We start from the raw sequence: 19,168 nt of genomic DNA, 5'->3' as shown, positions 1-19,168 counted from the left end.
GCCTGCTTCTTTAAGAACTCTACACCTGCAGATAATAATTCCCTGCCAGCCCTTGGGGGGGGGGGGGCGACAGCTTGATATTGGATGTCTTTCTGCAGTTGTTTACTTACTTACTTTCCCAGGCCACGGGGGCCAGGAAGCAGGGAACTCTGTGAATCTCGGGGCATCTAATATTCACTGCTGGGGTGCAGTGAGCAGTGATTTTGTAATCATCTTCAATAAATTTTGTATGATCTTTCAACATTTGAACTGTGGAACAGCGTTGTTACTGGGTGACTCCCTCCCCTTGTCCAGAGGCGAACCGGAGATTAAAGAGGTGAGCTTTTTAAGCATAAACTGCTTGGAATGTTGACGGAGAGAAACAAGTCACTCTTTGCCAGTGAGACCTTGAGCCCTATCAGGCGTTGGCAGAAGAACCGAGAGAGTGGCTCCCGGTTCACACAGACCCCTTCCAACTCTGTGATTCTATGATTCTCGGAGGTCTCTTCCTTGGGTGGTGGATCCATGAGAGCAGACAGAACTCTTAGCTGAGAAGGCAGCCATTGACCATGTGTTCGCCTGAAGAGCTACAGAAAGCTTCAACTCTGTAGAGATTTGTAGCATCCGAAGCTTAAAGAGCCTGTCCTATTTAACATCTGATAGAGCATGTATAAAGAGAGGGACAGAGGATTTGCGTTTTACGAATTTCTTTTGGATTCCTTGCTGAGTCTGGTGCTGTGCTAAAAGTATGCTTGTAAACATTTTCTTTTTCATAAATACTTTCTAACTTAAGATGCTGGCAGTGGTTCTCTGTATAAGAACTCCACTGTCTCAGACTCACTATTTTAAAAGGAGCGCCAGGGTAAGGCAGGCAGTTGGCAAGTGGCTTTTCCTCCAAGGGCGCATAAGGCAGGAAACTGTCCCTGAGGTGACCAGGTGCTGGGCAACAGGAGACAGAGAGGCAAGGCCTCAGAACTGGGAAGGGAAACTGGGAGCCCTGACCCTCCCAGCAGGCAGTTCCTACAAAGATCAGGTTGTTGGTGATGGGCTACCTGAGAGAGAGAAAGAAAGGGCTCTCCAGGTATTGGCAAAACCTTGGAAAGCAGGCTGGAATAGGGCATGCAGGCCAGAGCAGGCCCATTCCACCACATATATATATTGACAGTGCTGCTGCTAATCATTATTACTTGCTTCAACTTGTTGACTTGGGTTTTATGTTAGTTTTTAGAACTGCATTGAAGCCCATGCTTAGAACAATGGGACAATTTTTTTGGGGGAAATCACACATTGATTATTCCTTGTGGAGCAGATAATATAAGTTCTGTCCATAGATTGCAAAGGAAATCCTTTGTTTTGTGACTTTTCACTTTAATCTGTGGAAGAGCACACAAGGAAGCTGTGAGATACGGCTGGGAGGACTTGGTGCCAATACCATTCCAGCCCTCATGTTGATGGGAGTAGCATGGTTGTACCATTTGTCATGCCAGCTTGCAGTCTGGCTGTTGAGGTCATTGCTTGGCCTTGTTTTGGTTTCATCCTGAAGCTTGCTGCAAATCTCATGGAGCATCTGTGCAGCAGCATGAAGCTCATGTCTGACTGCTCCAGAAAAATTGTTCTCATTGTGACTGTACAACTTGGCTTTTTTAATATATATATACAGTGAATGCAGCTGTTTGCCATGCGTCAGTCACTGTAGAGCTGCAAATGAGAGTGATGTGAGCTATTTAAGGTGGCGGGAGCAGGCAGAGTTTTCAAAAGCTGAGCTCTTTGTTTTGAGACCAGCCTTTATTTTCCAAGGAACTGGTACCTCTTTGAGAGTTTCATGCACCTGAAAGGTTAGCTAAAATTGACCCGAAATGTTCTAATAAGTGTTGGAAATGTGAAAATAAGGTTGGCTCATTTTACCACATGTGGTGGCATTGTGAAAGATCTAAGAAATATTGGGTAATGGTACACGAAATCTTGCAAAAAGTACTAGGTACTGTAGTATCATTTACACCAGAGAACATAAGAACATAAGAGACGCCAATGTTGGATCAGGTCAAAGGCCCATCCAGCCCAACACTCTGTATCACACAGTGGCCAGAAATACCAGTGCCATCAGGAGGTCCACCAGTGGGGCCAGGACAGTGGGGCCAGAGGCTTTGTTGTTGAATATTCTACCTGATAATTCTAACAAAGATGATCGCTATTTGTTTTTTTAACTACGGCTGCAAGAATTCTTTATGCAAAATTTTGGAAATTACCAGAGATACCAACAAAACGAGAACTTGTAAACAAAATCTTGGAGGCTGCGGAATTGGATAAATTGACTTTATTGATAAAAGGCGCAACAGATTCGACATTCCAGAATACTTGGTCACGGTTCTATAACTGGTATGATAAACATATGTAGGCAAGCTTGCAAGAGACAGACTAAGAGTTTACTAAATGAAATATATACCTGTTAGGATGATAGAGACAGAAAAGTTGCTTACACAGTTCATGAGAAATTGTTATTAAGGTGGAACAGGCATCAGTATAAATATTGGTAAAAATGAAAACCTCCATGTATCTGTTTGTACGTTAGTATGTATGTATATGTTATGATTGTGTATGTTATGTGAAAAATGTAATAAAACCCTGCCCCTTTGGGGCCAGTTATTAAAAAAGAGAGAGAGAGAGAGAGTTTCATGCACCTAATATATGGACACCTAATATGTGGACAGGCTGGTTATGCTGCAGATGGTCCTTTCTGTCTTGCTGAATTTTCTTTTTCCTTAATTTCTTCTTCCTTTTCTGTTGGCTTGTTTTGTGTGTTTGTAATGCACACTGACATCACAAGGAACACTGTGGTAGATTTTACTACATCAGTAATAAGGCACTATGTTTTTCAGAAGAAATGTGGGAAGTGAAGCCATATCCAGCTAAAACCATACCCACCTAAGATGAGGTATGGATTGTGCCAACTGCTTGTAGAACTTCCTGGAGTATATCCTGGGTGGGTAACCGAGCTGATTGCTTAATGTCTGGAGATGGGTGTTTTGTTTTTTGCTTGCTTGCTTGCTGGGATGCTTCTAGCATACAGATGTGCCCCTTTGGTCCCAGGGTTGTCAAATTCCTGAAGTAAATATGGGTAATAGCTGCTATTTGAAATTTGCTCTCCTCATCTGTATAGGTTTTCATAGTACCAGCCTGAATTCCAAGAATTGTAATTTTTAGTATATTGATGTAGTAAAACATTTCATCCTTCTTTTCTTGCCATAAACAGTGACTCAAGGTGACTTACAGAGCCAGCAACAAGACATCATTTTAAAGAGTCACAGCATTTAAAGCATTAGCAATAGGCTATCCATTGCAAATATCATGTGCCTATGAAAGACGCACCTGAAAAAGGGCACAGCCTTACATTGCCTACAAAATGGGGCTGAAGTAGGGGCCCTCTTCACTCTTTCTAGCAAGCCCCCCCAAAAGTCTCACTCGCTGCTGTAAAGGAGCGAGGTTTGTGCCCCACTGATGCATGGAGAGGCTCTAATAGGAGGATATCTTCAGATGGTAGCCATGTTGGTCTGCAGTAGAATAGCTAGATTTGAGTCTAGTAGAACTTTAGAGACCAACATAGGCTTGCCAAGTCCCCCCGGGGGGCGGGGAAATCCCCGCCCCAGAGGCCCGTTCCCCGCCGCCGGCGGATCGGGCGCCGGGGGGAACTCCACCCCGACGTGCACGTCACCCAGAAGTGACGCGACCACGCCGGGCACACTGAGGGCGGGGCCACGGTCATCCGAGGGAAACTATGGTTTTCCCTTGGATGGTTGTGGCCCCGCCCCCAGCATGCCCAGCATGCCCGCGTCACTTCCGGGTGACGTGGATGCAGCACGCGCTCCAGCTGGGAGTCCCCCGCTGGCGGCTCTATTAATACTTGGCAACCCTAGACCAACAAGACCTTCAGGTTCTGAGCGCTTAAGAGTCAAAGCTCCCTTCTGACAATGGGAACTTTGACTGTTGAAAACTCAGACCCTTAAAATCTTGGTGGTTTCTAAGGTGCTACTGGACTCAAATCTAACAATAGGAGGAGACTGATGTAGGGAATAGACTCTTTCCAGGAGAGCTGGTTGCTCAAGGAGGCAAGTCCCAAGTCATATAGGGCTTATAAGGTCAATACCAACAACTTGAATGGAATTCAGAAGCAAATGGATAACTAGTGAACCTCTATTAGAAAGAGAGTAATATGCTCCCATATTTAGGCTCTCACTAACTGGCCCTTGCAGCAAACCTGTGAAAAAGGCTAGGCCAAGTGTGCATGATTGGCCCAAAGTTGGCAAGCTTCCATGGCAGAGCTGAGATTTAAACCTGGGTCTTGCAGACCCTAGTCCAACACCTTAATCTGGGCACAAAATTGTGACTTTGAATCTGAACTTTGTGCCTTAATTTATTACATCTGGCAGCATAATGCTTTGGAAGTAAAGGCCTAGTATGGGTGACTTTGGCTTAATAGGAGGGGGGAGAAAACCTTTGGTTGCTGTTTCAGCACGAAAATTTAAAGTACCAGCAACATCCCTGGCTGTGCCTTGCTAGAAACATACTTCCAGAGTTGTGTCCCCCTGGTATATGAGGAGCAATTTATGACCACAATGTATATTTTATGCAGCTTTATTGCTTTTCCTCAAAGGAAATGCATATTACAAGGGCTAAAACATTTCCATGCATCAGTGGGGCAGATCCCAATAAGCCAGTTTGAACCAGGTACCCTGTGATGGCCAGTTAGATGCCTTGCTTGGAAGTCTGCCATAGTAACTCATGCAGGTGACCATTCTGCCAAAACAGTGGCTTTTACCAGCTGCTTCAGGGGTTAAAAGCATTTTTAATGCTGAGTAAAACAAGCCTGTTTAGGGAGATTCTCCATTTCCCCCTAGTGGATTGTTACTGTCCAAAAGATGGATGAGTGTTGCCCTCCTCCACAACTAATGCTTATCCCAGGTTGTTGAATGGGAATGTTGGCCAGGCTCCTTCCTTTGTTTGCTTTATAATGTATTCTTCAAGATGGCTCAAAAACTTGGGAGTTCCACCTAAATGGCACGCCCTGGCATCAAAAATGAAATGAAAAAAATACTAGCCTGAAGCTGCTCTCACATCTTTTTGCTGTTCTGTTAATTTGTGTAATGTCAGGCCACAGCCATTCATGTGGTCTAGTGGTCAGAGTACAGGAATAGAGTCTGGGAGACCCAGGTTCAAATCCCCACTCTGCCATGGAAGCTCATTGGGCCAGTCATAGTGTCAGAGTCCCAAGACAATCAAGCTCAACAACGTCCCTTGATAACGGTGCAGTTTATTGAGAAAGGTACTGCAGGTCATCATACGACACACTTTGTGTCAGGAATGGGGGGTCAGGCAGCAATATGGACTATTTCACCCAGTTCACACCCAGTTATACCTGATGGGATGCAGACCAATAAGCAGGAGCAAGCAAGTGCGCCCAAAAGAAAACAGCCCTTGGCTCTCAGCGGGAAAAAGCAGCCCAACGGCTTCAAGGCCACAGGAGAGATAACAGGAAGAAACCTGGAGTGCATTTCAGGAGGAGGGAGGGTAGCAGAGGGAAGGCGGGGGAGTGGGGAGAACACAGCCCAACCGACATCAGCCGACACATAGACTCCCAATCTAAACTACTTCACCGGGGGGTGTTGTTGTAAGGATAAAATGGAGCAGATGATAATAATGTAAGCTGCTTTGGATGCTGGGGGGCGGGCAAATTGGGCACAAATACCCAAATAAGTAAGAGATACATGATTAATATAGTGAAGCAGGACAGATGGAGATTTCCTTCCTTGCCACTGGTGGTGGTAGTGGAAAGTGCCATCTAATCATAGCCAAAATTATTTAAAATGTGAACAGTGAAAGGTATAATAAAGTACTATATGAGTAAGGATGCAGGTTAAAATATGGATATAACAGCTATACCTTAGAACGCTGTTTGCAAAATATGTTATATTTCAACAAATTAAAGAATTGAAGAAGGTAAAGATAAATTATAACAGCAATACATCTATTGGGTTAGAGTGGTTAAAAATCTTCTGTTGTTGGACATAAATCCCAAGACAGAGAATTAGATTAATGTTCTGATCAAAAGATTGCCACAGCCCTGTCAGGGTATATGGAAGTGTGTGAAGGTATTAGTATGTTTACCTTGTGCCCCCTCCTCACCAACAGTACCAGTAATGGGTTTTGCTGGTGGAGTAAATATAGAAGAGGTCAAGTTCAAAAAGTTTACCAAATGATGCTTTCTGGAGAAGCCCCCCTCCCCCCGAAATACAGATGTGTCAAATCTTGTGAAGTTAGCCAGTACTTTCATTGAATATTACATTTCACTCTAGTTAGTTCCCACGGAAACGCCAAGGAGATGTTTTAACCAGGATTGCCTTTTTATTGCACTAGTGGGTGGAAACACATGCCTGGAAATCATGGGACTAGAAAACCTGCAGTAAATTTGATCTTTTTGCTGGATTGGCTGAAGATATGTTAACCTTATGTACTGTGGCTGCCCACCTGAAAATTCCAAGTTTTGGGTTCGTTCTCTCTGTCTCTCACACACATGCACATTGTGATCTTTCTTATTTTCTACAATTTCTGTGTCCTGGACCTAGGAATAGCTTTTCTTATTTGTATAGGGTCTGCCCTTAAGTCCCCTATCAGGCACAAGGTAAACATACTAATACCTTCATGCACTTCCATATACCCTGGCAGGGCTGTGACAATATTTGGATCAGAACATTCATCTAATTCCCTGTCTTGGAATTTATGTCGAACAATGGAAGGATTTTTAACCACTCTCCCTTTTCATCCACCCTTCATGTTGAGTTGCCAGCATCTGTCTAGAAGAGAGGTAGGCAACATTTTTGGCTCAAGTGCCAAAAAAGTACATCTACCTGTTGAGATATTGGTGTGTTGGTAAACAAAGGGAGAATGGAGAGGAGTTTGATGTGGCTAGACATGGAGCAAACTGAGTGTCCATAGTGCTGCAAAGACCTTGCACTCATCTCATCTTATTGAGCATACCTCCTCCAATGGTGACAGTGGGAATATGCTCAACAGAGACTGGTATCTAATTCACCATAGCTGTTTGAGTATCCGTCCAAGTTCTGGGATTGGTTATCTGCTATCAGGGGGTTATCTTGGGATCTCTGAGGCATTTATATCATCTTGGAAGTTCAGACAAGCTGGTGGTTGCTTGATTTTATTTGCTATAGCTCTCTTGATTAAAAAAAATTTTTTGACCAGATTTGTTCTTTAACTTTTGACAAATAGAGCAAATCTAAAAGAAGAAGAAAAGTCTTCACTTCAAATTATTCTCTTCTTCCATTTCCGTACTACTTTGAAGAGTGCAGCTGCCCTTAAAATGGTTATTGCTTGATTGAAATCATTTTACTATACTCTGTGCTCTTAGGTTTACTCACCCTATCTTCAATCCATGACGTGTGCTTGATTTATGCTATTCTTCCCTCAGCCTTTAACAGGGTATCCATCCCCTGCCATCCTTCCCAACCACTAACCCTCTTAAGGTCACAGACCTTTTCACTGATCACAGACCTTTTCTATCCCAAAAAATACTTGATTTGAGTCTTGGGATTAAAAGTATCTCATGAGAATCTATGAGACAGAGGCCTTAGGAGAGAGGATGACTTTGTTTGGCAGTGTAGCTGTGGCAAAGTTTTATTTCCTTACAAGTTGTACACATTATAAAGGTTGCTGTGACATTTTTAGATTCTTAGATCTGTAGGGAATTGCGCTGGCAGTTCAGTTTGCCTGATTTTGGAAGGCCTCACATGTATCAGCTGTAGCTATGCAGTTGTGACTAGTAGTTTGGAGTGCACCAGTTGTTAGGACACTATGTACGTGTCCCAGATTCTGTTGCATGGCTTCTAATTATACACTGATACTGTCTTTTCTGTTGGTAGCATGTGTTGCACCTGAGCAAGTATACACTAAATTCTTAAAAATGCACTTCCTCCTAGTATAAGAACTTAAAAAAAAATTAAAAGTGCTCAGAGAATGTTTCTTTTACAAAGCTGGCCACAGTCACACATGCCTTGGTAACGTGGTAGGGGTGTGCAGTCAGATATCAGCAACCTGATACAATGTCGGATTTTTCCATTATTGGTTTGGCAATATGTGACACAGCAAAATGCTTCCTGATAGTTTCCCAATTCGTATAACTTTAAGTATACCGCATACCCTGCAGTTGTGGACAGGTTTACATCAGGACCATACAACGTAGCATCCAGACAAGAATAAAAGAACATGAAAGACAACTGCAGACTTGGCCAGCCTGAAAAATCAGCAGTGACTGAACTTAGCCGAACTCAAATAGGACACAGTACCTTATTCTAAGACAGTGAAATGCTGGACAACACATCAAATAACCATGTCAGATTATACAGGGAAGCCATTGAAATTCATAAACATAAACACAATTTCAACAGGAAAGAAGAGAGTTTAAAAATAAATAGGGCATGGTTTCCAGTCCTGAAAAACACAAAATGTTCTGCTCCTTACAACAGCACTACAGATGAGATTAGAATTTCAAAAGCCAGTCCATATGCAAAAGAACCTCCTCAGGAAAGCTCCTCCATTAGCATGTCACAGCCTGGGAAACTTGTACAAGATAATGACTCAGCCCTACCCCACCTTCCTCAGTAGATATAAATTACCTGCCTACCATTTTTTTTCTCACATTGACACAGAGAGTACTCCATCTGTAATGTATTGAGCTTGAGATCCATAACAAAAGCAGGCTAGGATCCTAGGAGCGCAGCAGTAGGAATGCTTGGATCCTAACATAGCCCAATAGGGTTACCTGGAAAGGTGACCTTGTGTAAATAGCCTATCATGGGGAGTAGGGTGTGTTTTGGGTGTGACTTTCTTTGGGCATAAAACCTGACTTCGGCCAGGGGTCTTTGTCTTTGTTGTCACTGCTGAATCACTTAATAAACTATAAGCTGATCACTCAACGCGTCTGAACCCAGTACATTTCACCATCTTTCTGTGTTACACCTCTGAGGATGCCAGTCACAGCTGCTGGCGAAACGTCAGGTACTACAATGCCAAGACCATGGCCATATAGCCCAGAAAATCTACATAACTTTCATCTGATAATTATTGGAAAAATCTGGAATTGGAAACAGGAAGGAAGAAGAAGAGGGATCCAGAGCAGGTTCAGGAGAAGGTGCCCTTGGGTGATCAGGCTATCCTATGTAGTAGTGGATCTTGGGTTTCTATGATGCACTCTCACCTGAACTGCAAACTAGTTCGTTTCATTTCAATTATTAGTATTAGGGTTGGTTAGGAAGGGATGGGGAGGGGAAGTTGCTTTGCTTTTAATTCTGTATTGTTCTCTTGTTTGGGGGACTGAATGTCATTTGGTTAAAAAGCAGCTGCTCCAGAAAACCCACCATCCCCCTCCCCAACAAACAATGGAGACAAGGATGGGTATGGGCAACTTCATCAGGGGTTCATAAAATTGGACTCCTTTCTCAGGTTTACTTAAAAGTGGAGGAGGGGGTTAATGGAGAGGGAGGACTAGGTTTCCTGAAAGTTTGCTGCATTTGGTGAAAAAACAATAACTCTGGAAAGCCTACCATATCCCTGTATTGGAAATAAGGGGGAGACATCTTATCTGACTTTAATGAAAACTGAAATTTTTCCCGACAAGACCTTCCAGTACAACACAAAATCCCAATATTTCATGAACATGAGTATCATGCCCTTCCTGAAATTATAATGCAGAAATGAAAAATAATTTTTCAAGTGCCCACCTCTAACATCCAGGTTAGACTACTATAATGTACTCAACGTGGGGCTGCTGTTGAAGACTGTCTGGAAAGTTCCTCTGATTGAAAATGCGATAGCTATCGTGTTAAGCTGAATTTGCCATGATGAGTATATAAGACCATGTTATATCAAATGTTATAGTTTCCTCTTTGTTTCCAAGCTCAGACCAAAGTACTGGTTTGGATTTGTAAAGTAGGGATGGGCCCGAATCGCAAAAGTTTGGTTCGTGGCCAAACTATGAATCAAACCAGTTCGCTTTCTGACAAACTGGTTGGGTTTGTGTACCCAGCAAACCTCATTTAAAGGGACCGCAGTCCCTTTAAACAGGGTTGTCAGAAAGCAGTAAAAACAGTTGAGCAGTGGGAGCGCTCCCAGCCACTCAGCTGTTTTGGACCTTGTTGTACAGTCCCTTTAAAATGTAAAGGAATTGGACAAGAAAGGCAGGAAATGAAGAGCAGCCTTTTCTGGGGTCAGGTCAGGCAGTGCTTCAACATGTGAAGCCCCTATCAATCACCCAGAAGGAGGTTGTTTTGTATATGGCTGGACAACACTTCCAATTACCATGTCAGATTACACAGGGAAGCCATTGAAGCCATTGAAATTCATAAACATAAACACAATTTCAACAGGAAAGAAGAGAGTTTAAAAATAAATAGGGCATGGTTTCCTGTCCTGAAAAACACAAAAGGCTCTACATCTGACAACAGCACTACAGATAAGATTAGAATTTCAACAGCCAATCCACATACAAAAGAACCTCCTCAGGAAACAGGAAACCTCCTCAGGAAACAGTCCACATACAAGAGAACCTCTTCAGGAAAGCTCCTCCATTAGCATGTTCATAGCCTGGGAAACTCCTACAAGATAATGACTCAGCCTTACCCCACCTTCCTGAATAGATATAGGCCCCGGTCACACGGAGCAGTTGCCGCGCTAAAGATATGGATGATAGGCGGATTTTCCAGGTGCAATCACACCGCAACATCTGGGAAGCATAGTGCTCCCATGGCTAACCTGTGGCTTTCCGCTGAAGATGCGGAGTAAAAAACTAGTACTTATGAGGTACTGGTTTCTGGAAACTGCGGAGCAAAGGCGGGCGTCTGATCGCGTTTCTGGTAGAATTTTGTGGCATCCGGTGCCCGCCAGTGTTCCATCGCAAACAAGAGTTTTTCCCCCCAAGTCTCCGCAGGATGCGCAAAAGTGCCCAATGGCACATGCGCACAAAGAGGAAGCGGCGTTTGCCACTGAAGCGGCATGGTGCGATTGCTGGTGTGAACGCGCCGTGCTGCTTCTTTGCCGCGCTGCAGACTAGCCGTCTGATCGGCACCTAACGCCTAACCACGGGACCTTGACTGATCGGGCTGCTGTACGTTACTTTGTTCCGGGGCAAACAGCCACGCTTCCCCCCCCCCCGCATTTTCCGGCCCATGTGACCGGAACCATAAATTACCTGCCTACCATTTTCTTCTCACCTTCACACACAACACAGAGAGTACTCCATCTTTCTGTGTTATACCTCTGAGGATGCCAGTCACAGTTACTGGCGAAATGTCAGGTTCTACAATGCCAAGACCATGGCCATGGTGAAATGTCAGGTTCTACAATGCCAAGACCACGGCCACACATCCTGGAAAATCTACAGCAACTAATGAACTCTGGCTGTGAAAGCCTTTGACAACATATTGTCTGGCAGATTTGACAACATATTGTCCTGCCAAATCTTCAGTTTCCCTCAGTGACTGAGTTACCCTACAGTTGCGTGTATATATTCTTCATCATAAAAGACTTGACTGTCCCACCCTATGTTTAGATATTTAGTTTAGTCTTCATATCAGCTTAGGAACTCTACAGAAAATACAGGAACCGTTCAGTTTTCTTTAAACCCTTGAGAAATGGCACTTCAGGCAAATTAACTTTCAAAACAGAATAAAGATTTTATTAAACAGGCAGGGAATATATGTATAATAGGAATAGTTAAGGTTTTGAGATTGCTGAGGTAAAAACTTTCTAATATTTACAGAGCTGAATGTCTCTTCCCTCAGAAGCCAAATCCTCTGGCTACTGATCCAGACGTTAGAAAGACCAAATTGCAAAATACCAAAGGTGGAAGACCTTTTTTCCCTCCAGATCAGCTGTTTTATTTCCTCTCTCAGCTGATGCTGGCCAGTCAGAGAGTGAGCAGAGCAGCCTGTCACCTAAGCTCTTCTCTCCAGGGAAGATTAATTCTTGAACTCCATGACTCTATGATACAAGCAGCATTTCAAAAATCCTGCTTTTCTGTGCAAGCACTCAGAGTCACACTCTGTCATATCAAGAACTATTAAGTACCAGGGTTCCTTGAGTATCTGCAGGAGGAAGGGACACCAGGTAGGAAAGGCAAAGAATTAGACAGTGAGAGCAAATGCTGCTGCTACTTCCAGTAGGATTTGCAGGCCCAAAATATGTGTGACTAAGTGTCTAATTCATTCAGTCAAAAACGCATATGATCCTTCCTGCCATGTCTGGTGGTGGCTATGTACACAAATCAGGCAGCCAGAAATGTAAGAAGGTAAAAGAAAGAGATCAAAAAGAAGCTAAATAATAGCCATCTATCCTTTAGTTTTTCAAATCAGACAAGGCCTTTCTGCCATAAGGCAACAATACAGCAGAAAATTATTTCAATATAGTGACTGAGTCTGTGGCAACTGATATACAGTGACGTGTACATAACCCTGTGCATTTTTTTGCACACTTCCAATGACTGTGGCAGAAGCTGAAAGAAGTTTCAGCAAGCTAGCAGTCATCACAAACTGTGGGCATTCTGCAATGGGGCAAATATGGTTAAGCTACCTAGCTGTCTTGTCTATTGAGTGTGCACTTGCAATTGACTTTGGGATGCTAATTCATTGTTTTACAATGGAAATTTTTAGTAAAACTTAATTGTCCTAATGTTTGCAGCCACAGTGTTCCATTAGAATTTTTAAAAATCAAGACATTGACGAGATAATTCGTTTTTAATGACCAAAATAGGGCTGCCAAATTCCCCCGGGGGGCGGATTCCCCCCCCCTTTGGAGGCCCGATTCCCGCCGCGGCGGAATCGGGCCCCGGGGGAAACCCCACCCCGGCGTGCACGTCATCCGGATGTGACGTGATGACGCCGGGCACACTGGGGGCGTTTTCCCCTCAAATGGCTGTGGCCCCGCCCCCAGCATGCCTGGCGTCATCACGTCACATCCGGATGACATGCATGCGGCGCCGAACGGGAGCCCCCCGCCGCCAGGTAAAAACAACTTGGCAACCCTAGACCAAAAAGTTACAAAGTAGTTAGCAAACTTGTAGGTAGATGTTGTTCTTTTAAAAAGTAACAATGATAGAAATGTTTCAGAAAACTAGAGTATACAACAAATTTCAGAATGAAAAGGAATTTTTTATTGGCTTGTGAGGTTGTATGAGGGATTGTCGTGTCAGTGTGGGGGCCATGTTACAAGCTTGTACTCCCCCCCCCATACTGCTTAGGCCCTGAACCCCAATGACTGAACAACTATTGTGATATGTTTGTAGGCTTAACCAGAGCTTGACCCAACTTGAGATCCATTATTAAAATATCTGTGATTTGGATTTCCTGCAGCCCCGTGCACCATGGCCCCCACCCCACTCGCAAAAAGACCCTTTAAAGGGTTTTTTTTTTTTACCAAGGCCTGTAACCACCCCTCTCCCTCCCTCCTGCTAGATTTAAAGTGCCCTCCAGCTGGTTGGCGGGCCACGTGGTCCCCAGCAATCAGCTGAAGCTCTTTAAATCGGGCGGGAGGGAGAGGAGTAGCTGGGCAGATGGTGGCTCTTGGGGACTGGGCTTGGGGTAATCCCCACCCACCCCTGGAATGCCCCCCCAGATCCTCCCGCCGGAGCAGTGAGGGGACGTGGGTTGGCAACCCTAATTCTCCAAGGTTAACTCTCCTGCCCATAATCTGCAAGGGAGGAGGGGAACATGAGCAGCATCCATGCTTGGAAAACCTGAGCATGGTTGCTGCCAGACAGGGACTGCTGTAGCCCCAGTTGTTCAATGGATTCATCACATAAAAGTATCCAGCAGAGCAGTGTTGGTTGATCGCACCATCTTTTAAACTATGAAGATGCAGTTCTCTTTACAGCTTAAAGAATCCGGGTGGTGGTGGTAATGTGTAAAAATAGAAAAGAACCAACGTTAATTAATGTTCTTGCACATATTATTATTTTTATTAAATTTATACCCTGCTCTCCCTACGAGCGGGCTCAGGATGGCTTACAGCATTGGCACCAATTGCCGGTAAAACCAATAAAACAATATACAACAATACAATATAGATAAAAACATAAAAACCATAAGGTGTTATTAGTTGTACAGTTCATTACTTGCATATTAAGATGGCATATTAAGATGTCTACAGCTGCTGAGATCCAGCTCAATGCTGTCCCAAGTCACTCGAAGGAGTGAGCCAGATGGAAAAACTGAGGGCCGGGCTCACTGATGGTATGTATATCAGGAATGTATGGAGGAAACCTCTTTTGGCCTGTCCATCTTCTGTTTTCATGTCCAGTGCCTGTCTGTATGTGGCACAGCATCTTTGAAAACAGGGCAGTGGTATTCTGGATTATCTTGGTTCAACAAAATCTTCCAAATATCCATTTGACCAACTGGTGCTGAGAATCTGAATCCTGTTGTCGTCCGCACTAACAACTTGTAGCAATGATCGTCCTAAACTGAGAACCCCCAGAAGCCACCAGAGCATACAGAGCTATCTTGGTTTCTTATTTACATCAGAGAGAACATAGCAGATGAGAGTAGGAGATGATATGAAGAGCAGAGGTGGCATGGGGGTGGCAATGAATGTCTCCAAAAGGAGAGAACATTCTTGTTTCTAAGCTATTTACAAATATAGCTCCTAATTTTTTTTAAAACAGCTCTTCATTTGGAATTGTTGCCTTGACAATGACCTTGCTGCATGTCCCATTGCTGTGTCCTCAAAGGCTGTCATTGGTCCAAGTCCCTTGTCCTGCATATCACGGCGACAAGAGAAGCTTGTGGGATTTTGTATGATGGTGGTGTATTAATTCAAGCCAAGATGGTGGGTGAATAAGGCACTGAGAAGATGGAATATGCTTTAATTGTGCTCCATTGAGAGTTGAACTAAACTGTTTGGTCATTTGTATTCATTGCCACTACTTGATACTAGGTCTGTTGCAACAACCTGTGAACCAGGAAAACATGGATGGGGCTGTGGCTCACTGACAGAGTATCCCATTCCTAACACCCAGACAGAATTGTCCTGCCAAAAATATTTTAGTTCCCCTCAGTAACTGAGTTGCTCTCCAGTAGTGTGTTTCTTCTTTGTTTTATAAGCTTAAACTGTCCCGCCCTGTCACAGATATTTAAGCTTTAGACCCAGTACAGGAACTTGAGGGAAAGACAGGAGCTGTCCTGTTTTATAAACCTTTGTGAAATAGCACTTGAGGCAGATTAACTTTCAGAAACAGAATAAAGATTTTATTAAACAGGCAGGGAATATAGAAATATGAGGATTCAAGGTATAAGGGTTGCTGAGAGAAAACTTTCTAATCTCTCCTTATATATAATTGAATAGTGGGTGCCAAAGTTCTAAAATGCACTCCTTTAGTGTATGGACGCTTTAACTGTCAGTCAGAAGACGCTGGCTGGGTTGACTGGCTGCTTTGTGCAGTCCCGCCCAGCGTTTCAAGGTCTTTTGCATATGGAAGCTGATTGGACTTCACTGCATTCCACACCTCAAACTCACCCCCCTCCCCGCAAGGCAGTTGGAATGTCAGTTGCATATGGAACCTTCAAGGTCTTTTGCATATGGAAGCTGATTGGACTTCACTGCATTCCACACCTCAAACTCACCCCCCTCCCCGCAAGGCAGTTGGAATGTCTGGTGGTGTGTAGGTCCCAGGATCATGTTTTAAAAGCTGCCTGGGGAGATGGGGACCTCAGACAGGTTACAGTGCCATAGACTCCACCCTCCAACCCAGTTATTTGCTCCTGGGGAACTATTGTTGCCAATCTTGGCCCAAGCTCAGTCCAAACAAATCCAGAAAACACAATACAAGAACTTTAAAAAAATGAAACTGCAAAAAGGCAACAGAACAACAAAGCACAAGAACCAAAAACAGAGAGCTTAGGTCCCAGGCAGAAGGCCTAGTCAGTAACACACACCCCAAAAGCCCAAAGAAGCCAAGAAATAAAATATCAAACACAGTAAAAACAATTTTTTTAACTGTAAAAACAGGCTGGCAACAAAACCACAAACTAGAAGAACCCTCCCCCCTAAAAAAAACACCCAGGAAGAGGCCTACCCACCACCACTACACCAACCCCAGGTCCCAAATCCACATAAACCACAACAAAATAATAAAAGTTTTTTTAAAAAATGGCCCTAATATAATTCAAACCAGTGATGTCTTCTTCTCTTCAGTCTTCTTCTGTTGTCTTGATCTGAAGTAGTCCAAGTCAGCAGCAGGAAAGCAGACTCAGAGCAGTGACTGAAACAGAAGCCAGCCACACAATCTCCAACCCAGGCTATCTCTCAGCAGCAGGAACAGGAATGGAGTCAATCAGCCAGAGACCCCTGCTTTTATGCTCTCTGGGCATACACAGAAAGATTTCAAAAAGTAATTTCTGTGATTGGCCAGAGAGCAGTATGCCAAATCCTATTGGCCAGTGTGTCTCCCTTGGGAAAGGAGCAAGCTAGTAGTTGGGCTTTAACAAATGAAGTCAGCAGCTACAACAGCCTTGCAAAAAGTTGCAAGCTGCAATGGCATTTGCTAATGCATTGCAGTGATTGGCTGTCTGCAAGGTCCATCTTCCCCCTCCATCCTGGAAAGCAGAACAAAAGGCCGGAAAGAGGCAAAAATGGTGGGAAAAACTAGGTGAGTGGAGGACTTTAAACCTTAAAACCTCCCAGAGCCCGTATTCGGCATGCCCGAAAAAAGCCGGAAATGTTCAGGTTTTTTCGGCATTCGTTTTTCAGCATCCAAATCAACTCAGGGAAGCTGATTTGGTATCCTGAAAACCCAAAAAATACCAAAACGTTTTTTCGGGTCACCTTTACAGAATGCACACCCCTAGCCCACACACACACTATAAAACATCTGTCACTCGAAAAAGGGAGGCAAGTGGCCAAAGAGACAGAGTGCAGCAGGAAATCAGGGGTTGTATCTGTCTATTCAGGCATGTTGTTGGCTAAGGTTCAGTTCCATAAACAATGAGTCCAGACATGCAGCAAAGAATTCCACACGTAAAGCAAAGGGGAAAGTAGGGGAAAAGCACATAATGTGTGCCAAAGGGGGACTCTTCAGCTGAGCAACACAAAAATGGGTTGTTTGGAGCCAGGCAGAGCAGACAGGTCTCAAAAGGCAGGACTGAGCTTGGCAAGGGACCCCAACTTGGGACAAGGCAGACCACAGCATCATTTGAGGACAGATCCTAGTTGCAGGTGTAGGGCTTGAGTTAAACATACAAGATTATTCCGTGTTCTGACATGGAATGCCAGGAGCGGACAAGGTGAGCTATTGAGTGTGCTCCTTGATTAATTTGAGAGAAGGAGGGGTGCAGAGTCCTGAGACTATTCCAAATAAATAAAAAAGGGGATGTCTCTGGGTGGGGAGGTGATCTCAGTTACTCAGTTACCAGTAGAGAAAGAAGTACTTTTCTCCCTTTCTCACAATACAAGAACTCGTGGGCACTCAATGAAATTTCTGATCAGTCAAGTTAGAACGGTTAAAAGGACGCATTTCTTCACCCAAAGAGTGATTAACACATGGAATTCGCAGCCACAGGAGGTGGTGGCAGCTACAAGCATGGACAGCTTCAAGAGGGAATTAAACATATGGAGCAGAGATCCTTCAGGGGCTATTAGCCAGAAGGTATAGATAGGAACTCTGGAGCAAGTGATGCTCTGTATTCTTGGTGCTTGGGGGGGGGTCAACAGTGGGAGAGCTTCTAATGTCCTGGCCCCACTGCTGAACTTACTGATGGCACATGGTATTTTTAGCCACTGTGTGACAGAGTGTTGAACTGGATGGGCCATTGGCCTGATTCAACATTGGCTTCTGTTATGTTCTTATGTTCTTACCACACTGAGCTGGGGTTTTGGTAGGAAATTCAAACAGCCTTAATTGCATTATTGGGCTGTTGGACCTGTTTGTGATAGATGCATGATGCAGGCTTTATTTCTTTCTAAGATTTAAGTGCTAATCCATTGTTCTAAATGCCCTTTGATTAATTACTGAGAGGCCTGATTAATGATCTGAGGGATGGGGCAAGGTTTGATTTTTCCATGTGTGTGTGTGCCTGATGAGATCAAGATGAGGTCCCTCTCCTAGTTCTTTGGCCCTATATGACTAATGACCAGAAGACCTTAGGTCCCCCAGATGGCAAGAGGGAACGATAGGCCATAATGAAGGCTTGATGGCAATAAGGTTGTAGGTCCAGGTTACACATGGGTAAGCTAGAGGAGACATTGTAGACAACGTTTATCCAGTTTTACAGATGGGAAACACAGAGTGGAGCACAAAGCCCAATGTGAGCATTCAAGATATTGCAGGCTACTTCCATTGAATGCTGCAGCTGGTCCAGCAGGTGGCTGGGAAGTGGCCATCTGGAATAGTGGGTGAAAGTGGATAGATACAGTGCTTGATGAGTGATGAATGGGTCACTACTGCTGCCTCCTCCATTGACAATGCAGAATCCATTGCCCCCAAGGAAATGTGTTCAGTGGGAGAGAAAGAATTATAGTGGGGGGGAAGGCTGATCGATAACATCTTGTAGTCAGGGAACCAGAGCCAACTCGGCTCATGTAAATTCCAATCCAAAACTTTGTTAATTTGGACTACTTGCACCCAAGCCAGCAAAGAACAATAGAATCAAAAGCTTTTGTCCCAGGAATGCAGCTAAAATTGTAGGGTGATAAATAGTTGTGTTTTTTTAAGCAGTAGGGTTGCCAACACACATGGTTTGGCAGGGGTCCCCCACTTTTTGGGGGGTTCTACCCGCCCGCCAGCCACCTGGTTGGTGGGGGAAGCCCCGCCCCCAAGCCCCAACACCTGCAGCCACCCCTCTGGAGAGAGGAGAGAGGGGGTGGCTGTGGGCCATGCACCTGATCTCCGCTTAGAGATTGGGCGGACAGGGGCCTCCGGCTCCCTGCACTTAAAGGGGCTCCCTTTAAGTGCAGGGAGCCAACGGGAAAAGGCCCCGCATGCCCGATCTCTGAGCGAAGATCAGGCGCATGGGGAAACGCCAGCCCCCTGCACTTAAAGGGGTTCCCTTTAAGTGCAGGGAGCCGGCAGGAAATGGCCCTGCACACCTGACCTCCGAGCGGCATTGCCGCTTGGAGATCAGGTGGGCAGACGTCCCCA

The sequence above is a fragment of the Gekko japonicus genome, unplaced genomic scaffold (genome assembly GCF_001447785.1).
Source record: "Gekko japonicus isolate JY-2015 unplaced genomic scaffold, Gekko_japonicus_V1.1 scaffold824, whole genome shotgun sequence".
Classification (NCBI taxonomy): domain Eukaryota; kingdom Metazoa; phylum Chordata; class Lepidosauria; order Squamata; family Gekkonidae; genus Gekko; species Gekko japonicus.
The sequence above is the reverse complement of the archived record's forward strand: the minus strand, read 5'-3'. Positions refer to the sequence as shown.